The 11,087-nt window shown below is 41.4% G+C and overlaps 1 non-coding gene across 1 annotated transcript; it reads right to left on the minus strand.

Annotated features, from left to right (window-relative positions):
- Positions 1-9,777: 9,777 nt before the first annotated feature.
- On the minus strand, positions 9,778-9,848 carry trnag-gcc (transfer RNA glycine (anticodon GCC)). The gene has a single exon. It is a non-coding gene; the product is annotated as a tRNA-Gly (tRNA).
- Positions 9,849-11,087: the final 1,239 nt, after the last annotated feature.

The following is an 11,087-nucleotide window of genomic DNA, read 5'->3' on the forward strand; positions in this document are numbered from 1 at the left end:
AGGTTCTTAATTGGAGAAAGGCAAATTTTGATGGTAATAGGCAAGAACTTTCAAAAGTTCATTGGGTGTAGATGTTTGCAGGTAAAGTAATGGCTGGAAAATGGGAAGCCTTCAGAAATAAGATAACGAGAATCCAGAGACTGTATGATCCTGTTTGGGGGAAATGCAAGGCTGGTAAGTGCAGGGAATGCTGGACGACTAGAGAAATGAAGGTTTTGGTTAAGAAAAAGAACAAAGCATATGTCAGGTATACACAGCAGAGATCAAGTGAATCCTCAGAGGATTATCAAGGCAGTAGAGCAAATCAAGAGGACAAAAAGGGGACATGAGGTAGCTTTGGCAAAGAGGGTTAAAGAGAATTCAAATGGATTTTATAAATACATTTAATGACAAAGGGGTAACTAGGGAGAGAATAAGAGACCTCAAAAATCAGCAAGGAAGCCATTGCGTGCTAGTGCAGGAGTTGGGGCAGATACCAAACAAGTATTTTGCATCAGTATTTAGTATTTGCATCAGTGTGAGGAACTAGACATCGACAAATAGAAATATTAGAGAGGAGGAGGTGCTGGATGTCTTAAAACGCAAAAAATATGGGTAAATCCCCAGGAGCTGGTCAGGTGTTCCGGAGAAAGCTGTGTGAATCGAGAGAAATGATTGCTGGGACTGTTTCTGATGTATCATTGATAGTCACAGGTGAGGTGCAGGAAGAGTAGAGGTTGGCGAACATGGTGCCATTACTTAAGAGAAATTGTAAGGAAAATCCAGGGAAATAAAGCTTGGTGAGCCTGACATCGGAGGTTTGCAAGTTGTTGAAGGGTATCCTGAGGGACAGGATTTACATGTATTTGGAAGTACAAGGACTTAATACAGATAGTTAACATGGTTTTGTGAACGTTAAATCATGTCTCATAATCTTGATTGAGTTTTTTTGAAAACGTAGCAAAGAGACTTGATGACAGTGGTGGAAGTAATCTTTATGGACCTGGTATTTGACAAGGTTCCACATGGTAGACTGGTTAGCAAGTTTAGATCACATGGAGTACAAGGAGAACTAGCCATTTGGATACAGAAACTCGAAAGTAGAAGACAAAGGATGGTTGTAGAGGGTTGCCTTTTAGACTGTACGCCAGTGATCAGTGGTGTGTCACAAGAATCATTTATATAAATGATTTGGATGTGACCACAGGTAGGACAGAGAAGAGGTTTGCAGATGACACCAAAATTGGAGGTGTAGGGGACAGCGAAGAAGGTTACGTCAGAGTACATCTTGATCATATTGGCCAATGGACTGAGGAGTGGCAGATGGAGTTCAATTTAGATAAATGTGAGATGCAACACTTTGGAAAGGTAAATAAGGTCAGGAGCTACATACTTTCGGGTAGGGTCTTGGGGATGTTGCTGAACAAAGAGGACTTGGAGTGCAGGTTCATATTTCCTTGAATGTGAAGTCGAAGGTAGACAGGATGGTGAAGAAGGTGTTTGGTATGATTTCCTTTTTTGGTCAGAGCACTGAGTTTAGGAATTGAAAGGTCATGTTGCAACGGACTAGGACGTGGATTAGGCTACTTCCAGAACATTGTATGCAATTGTGGTCTTCCTCCTATTGGATGTATGTTGTGAAATTTGAAAGAGTTCAGAAAAGATTGACAAGGATGTAGCCAGGGTTGGAGGGTTTGAGCTATGAGGAGATGATTAATAGGCTGATGGTGTTTTCCCTGGAGCATCGGAGGCTGAGAGTGATCTTACAGAAGTTAATAAAATCATGAGTGGCATAGACAGGGTAAATTGACAAGGTCTTGTACGTGAGAGAGGCAAGTCAAGAATTAGAGGAACTAAATGGTACCTAAGGGCTAACATTTCACACAGAGAATGGTGCATGTATGGAACAATTTGACAGGAAATAGTGGACTATGGTACAATTCAATCATTTAAAAGGCAAGTGAGTGGGTATATGAATAGAAAAGGCTTCGAGGGATATGTGTCATGTGCTACCAAATGCGATAAGATTAGTTTAGGATACCTGGTCGGCATGGATGAGTTGGACTGAAGGGACAGTTTCAGTGCTGTGCATCTCTATGACTGTATGATTCTGCCTCCTATCATTGAGAAGCATTTACAGTGATCTATGTGATCCCGAGAGAAACAAAGCCAGAGTCAGTCAGGCATTAGAATTCTGAATTTTGAAATGGTGACTCAAATTGCCTCGGCCTGACCTTAATGGGTGTAGAACGTAAGGTAATCCAGGAGGTAGATTCAAGTAATGAACTGTCACCATTTTAAAATCAACCTCTGCTACAAATCGGTTCTGGAGAATGCAAGTGTTAAAGCATGGTCTTTTAACCCAGAGAGAGAAATCTAACAACTGGGCCACATTAGCCTTCAAATTGCATCTTTCTAATCTTATCCTTCTCTTGCTCCCATAGTTACTGAATTCAGTGAAAAATGAAGAAACATTCTTAAGAAATATTTTCATTTTCTATCAGAAAGATCTTCACAACATGATTTCTATGATTTACACTGAGAGTCGTGTGAATTTACGTCAATGTACATTATTTTCCCACAAGACTTTCCTCAATGATACAGAAGTCCCTTGAAGATTCCTGTAATCATTGCAATTTGCAAAAAAAAAATTTAAATTTCTGTAAGGAATCCGAACTGTGTTGAAATTTAGAACTTCTGGGAAAAAAAATCATGCCAACATTTTAAAGAATTATGTATTTTGTCTCAGGAACCAGTAAAACTGTAATCCTTTGACCCACTATTAATGAAAAATTCTGTCTACCATCTCCTTAAATTTTCTCAGTGCCCCAGGATATAACACATATTTCAATGATTTATGACCCCTTGTGGGAAGGAAATTCCGCACATCTTAGTTTTAAATCTCCTACCACTTAACCTAAAACAGAGACCTCTCAATCCACATTGCCCCACACGAAGAAAACATCCTCACTGTGTGTCTTTTGTCAATTATCAAATCAACTATCAAAGAACAAAGAACTAGCAGTTTTGGTAGATGCCTATAATGTGTCACACTGACCGTTACAACTGGGGACTTGGTCGTGTGGGATTTTACAAAGAGATTTGAGAGACAGAATATATGGGGATGGAACGAGTTTTAAGGAGCAAGTGGAAGGGTGCAAAAGCCATAAATCTGAAAGCCCTGAACTTAGAACGATAAAAAGTAAATAACACATCCGTTGAAATAATGTTAGACATACAAAAGCTCATTGCTGGACTTTGATTGGGACATTGATTGAAGAGCTGGGAATGTCAAAGTAATCCTCAGATAAAGCGAATCTGGAAACGAAATGGATATGTAATGCGTAAGAGTATTATGCAGGGCACATTCTTCCTCAACCACTGACAAAATGATTCAGAAGAATGAAGGTTTTGTGTCTTTTGTTTCAAAGGAGGTCGACTTTCTTCATTCCTCAAATCCAGAGCACCTGAAATGATCAGAAAACATCAGGGATGCAGTGACAGTCCAGGAGTCATCCCATAGTTTAAAACGGAAAGACCTAGAGTCTGCTGGGAAAAGGAGAAGTAGCAAAGATGAGGAGCAATAAGGTGATTGCCACAGATTCGTGTTCCCCCCACCCCCCCGAAATGTTGACTTCACAAACATTCATTGTATAGGGCTGTTACTGAAGTGTCAGGGAAAAGTGACTCTGCTGGAACCAGAACATTTAACATTTTCATGAACAGTGCTGAGGACGTTCGACAGCAAGCCGTCATTTTGCAGAAAATTATGCCTGTTTGGGGCAGCTGGGACTGGCTTGCTTGGGACCTGCTCTCAAATGAGAAATAGTGGCTAAATCCTCAAATTCTAAATGCTCAAAGATGGGACCTAGTATTGTACTGGACGTAGGTGAGCAGGATTTTATCGCCGGAAGCTGTGTGTCTCATGCTGAGTGGCCTGTCCGGTAAATGTGTTACGTCAATCACTGCCATATCTGTTCTTTAATGTGTTAACATAATTATGTTGACCACGATTTGCATGTGAATTCATGTTGGATTTTGGTTTCATTACAATTCTATTCATTTCATATTGTGTTCTTCAGTAAATACAAATCTTTTCATTTTTTTTTGTTGACATCTGTTTCATTTGAAACATTCAGTGATACTGGAGTTCTCCACATTACATTAGTGATTATTTTGAATGCTGGGATTCAGTCTTTCATCCAAGGCAGTTTATCTTTCTTACTGTCTCCTGAAACCCTTGGCTCCCTTCAGCCCTAAGAACTAATTTTGTGAGTGGCACGGTGGCACAGTGTTTAGCGCTGCTGCCTCGCAGTGCTAGAGACGAGTGCTAAATTCCTGCCTCGGGCAACTGTCCATGTAGAGGCACATTCTCCCCGTGTCTGCGTGGGTTTCCTCCGGTTCTCTCCCACAGTCCAAAGATGTGCAGGTGAGGTGAATTGCCCGTAGTGTAAAAGGAAATGGGTTGCTCTTTGGAGGGCTTGTTGGGCCGAAGGGCCTGTTTTTACATTGGATGTAATCTAAAATGTAATCCAAAACTAACTCAATCTTGAAAACATTGAATGTGTTAATCTCACCCTCTTCCTGTGGCAGAAATTTCCAGAGGCTCAACACTCTAGGGGAAGGGTCTTCTCTTCATCTCACTCCTCAATGTCCTATTCTGTGCACACAGAGGGTGACCACAGGTTCATAACTCTCTAATTGGGAAATTCTTCTTATTCTTGCCCTATCTAGTCATTTTAGAACTTTTGAGTTTAATGTATAGTTTTAGTGAATTATATAGGTATAACATGCTCCGTCATTCTTGTTAACCTCCGTGGAAATATCAAGTATGTCTTCATAGGTCAGTACTGCCATCTCAGGAGTCTGTCTGGTAAATTCTCATTTTCCTTCCTACATTGCCAAAAATCCCTCATTAGATAAGGAAACCAAAACTTCACTTAATATTCCAGATGTGATCTCACCAAAGTGCAAAATAATTGCAACACGTTTTTCCTTCCGCACCAATTCCAGTTTAATAACATATTACCAATAGCAGGGCTAACCAAATTGTATTCAGGACTCCAAATCTGCCCATAATAATGACCTGTTCAGCCGCAACAAAATGTCTCAACTCAAATACTCAAGGTTCAAGGAAGTGTTTCTGAACAAAGAGACCTTACAGTGCAGATTCATAGCTCCTTGAAAAGTATCCTTCATCATCCAGTCTCCCGATGGTGCAAATTTGAAGATACCATGTACCTGGACCCATAGGTCACTCTATTCCACATCAATCGCCAGTTCCAGCCATTAACCCTGCAAGTCCTCTCAAAGCCTGTGGCACTTAAATGTATGACCTTAAATCCGTCTGCCACCACATGTTCATACGTAACAAAATCTGGACAACATTCAGGCTTGTGCTGAGAAGTGGAAAGTATTGATGCACCATCTAGAAAATTAAACATTCACTCCTTCTACCAACGTAATGTGTACCCTACACAATTTGCACTGCAACAACTTACCAAGACATAGCACCTTCCCAGCCTGTGATGTCTCCCATTTAGACGGACAAGGGACAGCAGACACAATGACACACCAACACCGTGGGTTCACATTCAAACCATACATCATTCTGACCTTGAGATATATTGCCATTCCTTCACTGTCAATGGGTCAAGAATTCTCCATGTCATAGCCTCAGTCCATTGTTCAATAATTGCCTGATCGCTGCTTTCATCAATAACCGTGCCAAAACAGACAGTAGTTTCACAATGTTGCAGTGTTTTCATACAGTAGTACTTCCATCTCATCTTTAGTAGTTCCACAAAGAGTGGATATCTACGTAATCATTATTATTATCCACTCTGCTTCAAACTTTCAGCATTCTAACTGCCTCTATGAATTCAGTCACTTCAATTCAGAATGAAAATCGTTATGGGCCAGACCAGACCCCTCAAAACATTTCACAAAGGTAGCCCAGATTCTAACTTTTCCATATGCTTTAGGCAGATGTATGTTGGATATTCCAGGCATGATGCACCTGGTCAAACCACTTGGCTTCAAGTAAAGCAGAATTTATTTGCACACCAACGAATGATTCACAAGCAAAAGTGAGTAGAATTCGAATTAGCACCAATTTTAAAAGCCAACCGACACGATCAGTCCACAACTTAACAAAGGAACAGTTCATTTTTTCTCCAACAAACATATAAAAATAACCCCTGGAAAATAGTTAAGTTCAAACACAGGTTCTGACAGGACAGATGTTGGAGAACGACATCTGTCGACCAAGGAACACTTTTCTCCCAGCAACTTGTATTTGACCATCAATTCCAACCAGCCTGTGTACTAAAACTCAAAACTGAACCAGATATTAAAAACACCCTGAACTGGGACAACTGGTCATTCCACCTGCATTGACAATTTATAAAATAAAGAATCTGAAAGCCCTATCCCTGATTATAGACTTAGGTCTTATCGATAAGCTACAATCAAAGTGGCCTAAACCCAGATAAATTGGAATCTCTGCCTTTTACCATCCTTTTTGAAAATTAATACCAAGGACAACATAACCTTGTTAAGGGAGCAGCATCATCACAAAAGACACTGTGTAATGTCAATCACTAGATTAAAAATGGAACATTTTATTTTGGTCATTGAGAAAGCGGGCATCCCTTGCAAGGTTGGCGTTATTCACAGAGGGCATTTAAGACTCAATCTTAATCCTCTGAGTTCGACATGGCTGTGAATCGTACATCACATTTCCGACCAACCAGCTAAAGAGTGTTATAATCTCTTTCTGAAATGACAATCGATTTTTGAAAGCAATTAATTTTCATTGTGTCAATCATGTTTGGCTGCATACTCAACTTTAAGCTAGCATTATTTCCATGGAAAATGCATCATTTGCCATGGTGGGATTTGAAACTGAATCCGCAGGATATTTGTTTGAGTTCTGGATAACTGACCAGTGAGTTATCACGACACAACCAACTCCCCCTGTAATATAAGTTACTTTTGTAGCTTTCTGAGCAGAACAGAAGGAGATTTCAGCAAATTATTCACCTCCTTTCTGAATCTCCTGTGGTTCAGTGCATAAATACAAGTGTTTGTGCAGGAGCTGGTGCACATCAGCAAGAACGCTGCCCTGATTGCCACATAGAGTGAGCTTGAAACTTGGAAAGACGTAATGTGGGTAAAGATGACACAGATGTAGATGACAGTGATGGCCTATGACAGAACAATGAAGCATCCGAGATAATGAAGAGCAGAACGATGGAGGTCTTCCTGCTCTTTTGCTCCGGGTCTCTGCCCATCTCCTCAGCACCACCTCTCATGCTCTTCAGGGTTTGGCGAGCTCTGCTGATCACTGGGATGGAGCAGGTGGTGAAAACGTTCAACAGCAGCAGCAGGGGAATAGGAAGAAATATGTTTGAGATGTTGGCGAGCAACCGGTGAGTTGCCAAAGCCGGTGAAGTGACGTAACTGGTGACAGTGCAATAGCCCCATTGTACATTGTCCAGAATGTAAGCAGGTTCATAGCGAAAACACAAGGGAATGTTGACCATAATGTTAAGAGTGGTCATGAAGGATATTTAGGCGTTCTTGCAGCACAATACCGCACCTTTAATTTTTTGCAGCAAATTGCTACAAAGTGGTCAAAGGTGAAGGCGATGGTAAACTGAAAGGGGAGCTGGAGGCTCTGCCTTGCAGGCAGGCACTGAGTTTGCACACAGGAGTGTGTTTCAGAAGGGTGCCTGGGAAATGATACTTCAAGATCTGGCTCACAAACACATTGAGACAAGGAAAATCAGATCTCCTGATACCATGGCAGTCATGTAGTGAATGATTCCTTTCGAAAGGCCGCACTTCCCCTGGGAAAGAATCAAAACTGTCATCAGGTTCGTTGTAAAGAAAATCCAACCGTGCCAAAACACGCCCGACATGAGCAACGACAAGGTCATGGAGTCATAGAGATATAGAGCATGGAAAAAGACCCTGCAGTCCAACTCATCCGTGACGACCAGATACCCCAACCCAATCTAGTCCCATCTGTCAGCACCTGGTCCATATCCCTCCAAACCCTTCCTATTCATATGTATTTTAAATGTTGCAATTGTACAAGCCTCCACCACTTCTTCTGGCACAAATTCCATAAACGTGCCACCCTCTGAATGAAAAAGTTGCCCCATAGATCTCTTTTATATCCTTCCCCTCTCACCCTAAAACTATACCTCTAGTTCTGAACTCCCACACCCCAGGAAAAAGACTTTGTCTATTTATTCTTTACAGGCCCCTCATGAGTTTATGCAGCTGTATCAGGTCACCCTCTGAGCCTCCGACGTTCCAGGAAATAAAAAAAAAACAGCTCTAGCCTCTTCAGCCTCTCTCTGTAGCTCACATCCTCCAACCCTGACAATATCCTTGTGAATCGTTTCTGAACCCTTTCAAGTTTCACAACATCTTTCTGATAGCAAGGAAACCAGAATTGCATGCAATATTCCAACGTTGGCCTAACCAATGTCTTGTACAGCCGCAACATGACCTCCCAACCCCTGTACTCAGTACTCTGACCAATAAAGGAAAGCATACCAAACGCCTTCTTCACAACCTACCTTCCTGCGACTCCAATTTCAAGGATCTATGAGCCTGCACTCCAAGGTCTCTTTGTTCAGAAACACTCCCTAGGACCTTACCATTAAGTGTATAAGTCCAGCTAAGATTTGCTTTCCCAAAATGCAGCACCTCAAATTTATCTAAATTACACTCCATCTGTCACCTCTCAGCCCATTGGCCCATCTGATCAACAACCTGTTGTAATCTGAGATAACCTTCTTCATTGTGCACTACCCCTCCAATTTTGGTATCATCAGCAAACTTACTAACTATACCACTTATGCCCACATCCAAGTCATTTACATAAATGTTGAGAAGTAGTGGCCCCAGCACTGATTATTGTGGCACTGGTCACAGGCTCCAGTCTGAAGAACAAACCTGCACTACCACCCTTGTCTTCTATCTTTGAGACAGTGTTGTAACCAAATGGCGACTTTTCCCTGTATTCCAAGAGATTTAACCTTTCTCACTTTCCTTCCATGGGGAACTTTGTCGAACACCTCACTGAAGTCCATATAGATCACATCTACCGCTCTGCCCTCATCAATCTTCTTTGTTACTTCTTTTAAAAACTTAATCAAGTTTGAGAGACATGCTTTCCCAAGCACAAAGCCATTTGACTATCCCTAACCAGTCTTTGCCTTTACAAATACATGTACAGTTCCCTCAGGATTCCCTCCAAAAACTTGCCCACCACCGACGTCAGGCACGCTAGTCTATATTTCACTGGCTTCTCCTTACCAAATTTCGATTCCACAAGATTGAGGTCCTAAAGGCCATTCGAGACTTGAACTTCAATGAAAACCAGTGAAATCTCATTCACAATACATTGTCTGTGCCATGGAAATAATCAAAAGGTAATTTCAGGAATGGCATATTTAATTAGATTAGATTAGATTCTGTACAGTATGGCAAAAGGCCCTTCGGCCCAACAAGTCCATACCAACCCTCTGAAGAGTAACCCACCCAGACTGACTCTCTATATTCATCCCTGATTATGGGCAGTTTTGCATGACCAATTCACCTAACCTGCATATATTTGCATTGTGGGTGGAAATCAGAGCATCCGGAGGAAGCCCAAGCAGATCAAGGGGAGAAAGTGCAAACGCCACACAGACAGTCACCCAAGGCAGGAATCGAACCTGCGTCCTTGTCGCTGTGAGGCAGCAGTGCTAACCACTGTGCCGTGTCAAAATGCTGTAATGCATTGGCCGGGAATCGAACCCAGGCCTCCCGCTTGGCAGGTGAGAATTCTACCACTGAACTACCAATGCTACTGCAAGCCACTATACGCCCCTTGTTCTCCTGATTTCAAGGAAACAAATATTACTACTTTCGAAGTCCCTCAGAGAAGATTCACTTGTCACATTCCTGCGAATGTTGAATGTCTTGTTGAAGTAAGGTTATGCCCATCTCCATTCGAGTCTGGAAGATTCTATGGTAATTTCATTGAAACATGTCAGCTCTTGAGGAGACTAGATAAAGTTGAACAAAAAAGGAGATAGTTTCCTCTTAATTACAGTGATTCAGAATAGAGGACACATTATCAGAATAAACTGAATCCTTTTTATAACAGAGGTAAGAAATTTACTATTCAATGCGAGAGTGGTTAGACAGCAGAATCATGTTTCCTTGAAGGTCATGGGGCTTGGCCTATAAGATTGAGTTAGACAGATTTTGGGTACACCATGGAGTGGGATGCTATGGTTTCCAGACAGGACAGCTGCTAGCCACTGACGAGAAATTTTAAGGATTGCAAGGATGGGATCGAGGATTTCTGTTGCAAGTGCTTTTTGATTGCATTTTCAACTGAAGGCAGGAAAAACCAAAGCACTCTCCAATGAGGGGAACATCCTCTCAGCCTTTGCCCTGCCAAGGCCCGATGAATCCAATGTGTCTCAGTTGGATCACTGTTCATTCTTCTCAACTCCAGACTCTGAAACTGTTAAATTTTTGACCATAAGTCTGTCTTTCCACTCCTTTGGTAATCCAAATGATTCTCCTATGAATTACGTCCTATGAATTTTCCTTTCCTTTATTACTGGATCAAAACTGCTCACAGATCGATTCTCACAGATCGAGCTGCTTGTAACTTGCAGTAAGACGTCCCTACTCTTGCACTCCAACCCGCTTGAAATAAGAGGCCAGAATTCCATTCGCCTTCCTTATTTCCATATTACAGCATTTGCGTGTGTGCTCTTTCTCTGTTTGTGTATAAGCAGCCACCAATTCCCTTTGTGTACCAGCTTTCTGCAGTGTCTTTCAATAAAACTCTGTTGTTTTGTTCTACCTTCCAAAATGAACAACTTGACATTTTCCCACATTATACTCCATTTGCAATTTTTTCGCCCATTCACTTAATCTGTCTATATGTCTCTGGGAAAAGAAAAAACGTTTGCATCTCTCTCAAAATGTGCCTTTCAATACTTTTTTTTGCTGTAGTCTGCAAAATTCCATTTGATGAGAGTGCGATTTTCAAAATGTTATGCAATCCAAAAGTAATTAACTGTTTC

This window comes from Chiloscyllium punctatum, chromosome 30 (assembly GCF_047496795.1).
Source record: "Chiloscyllium punctatum isolate Juve2018m chromosome 30, sChiPun1.3, whole genome shotgun sequence".
NCBI classification, from domain to species: Eukaryota; Metazoa; Chordata; class Chondrichthyes; order Orectolobiformes; family Hemiscylliidae; genus Chiloscyllium; species Chiloscyllium punctatum.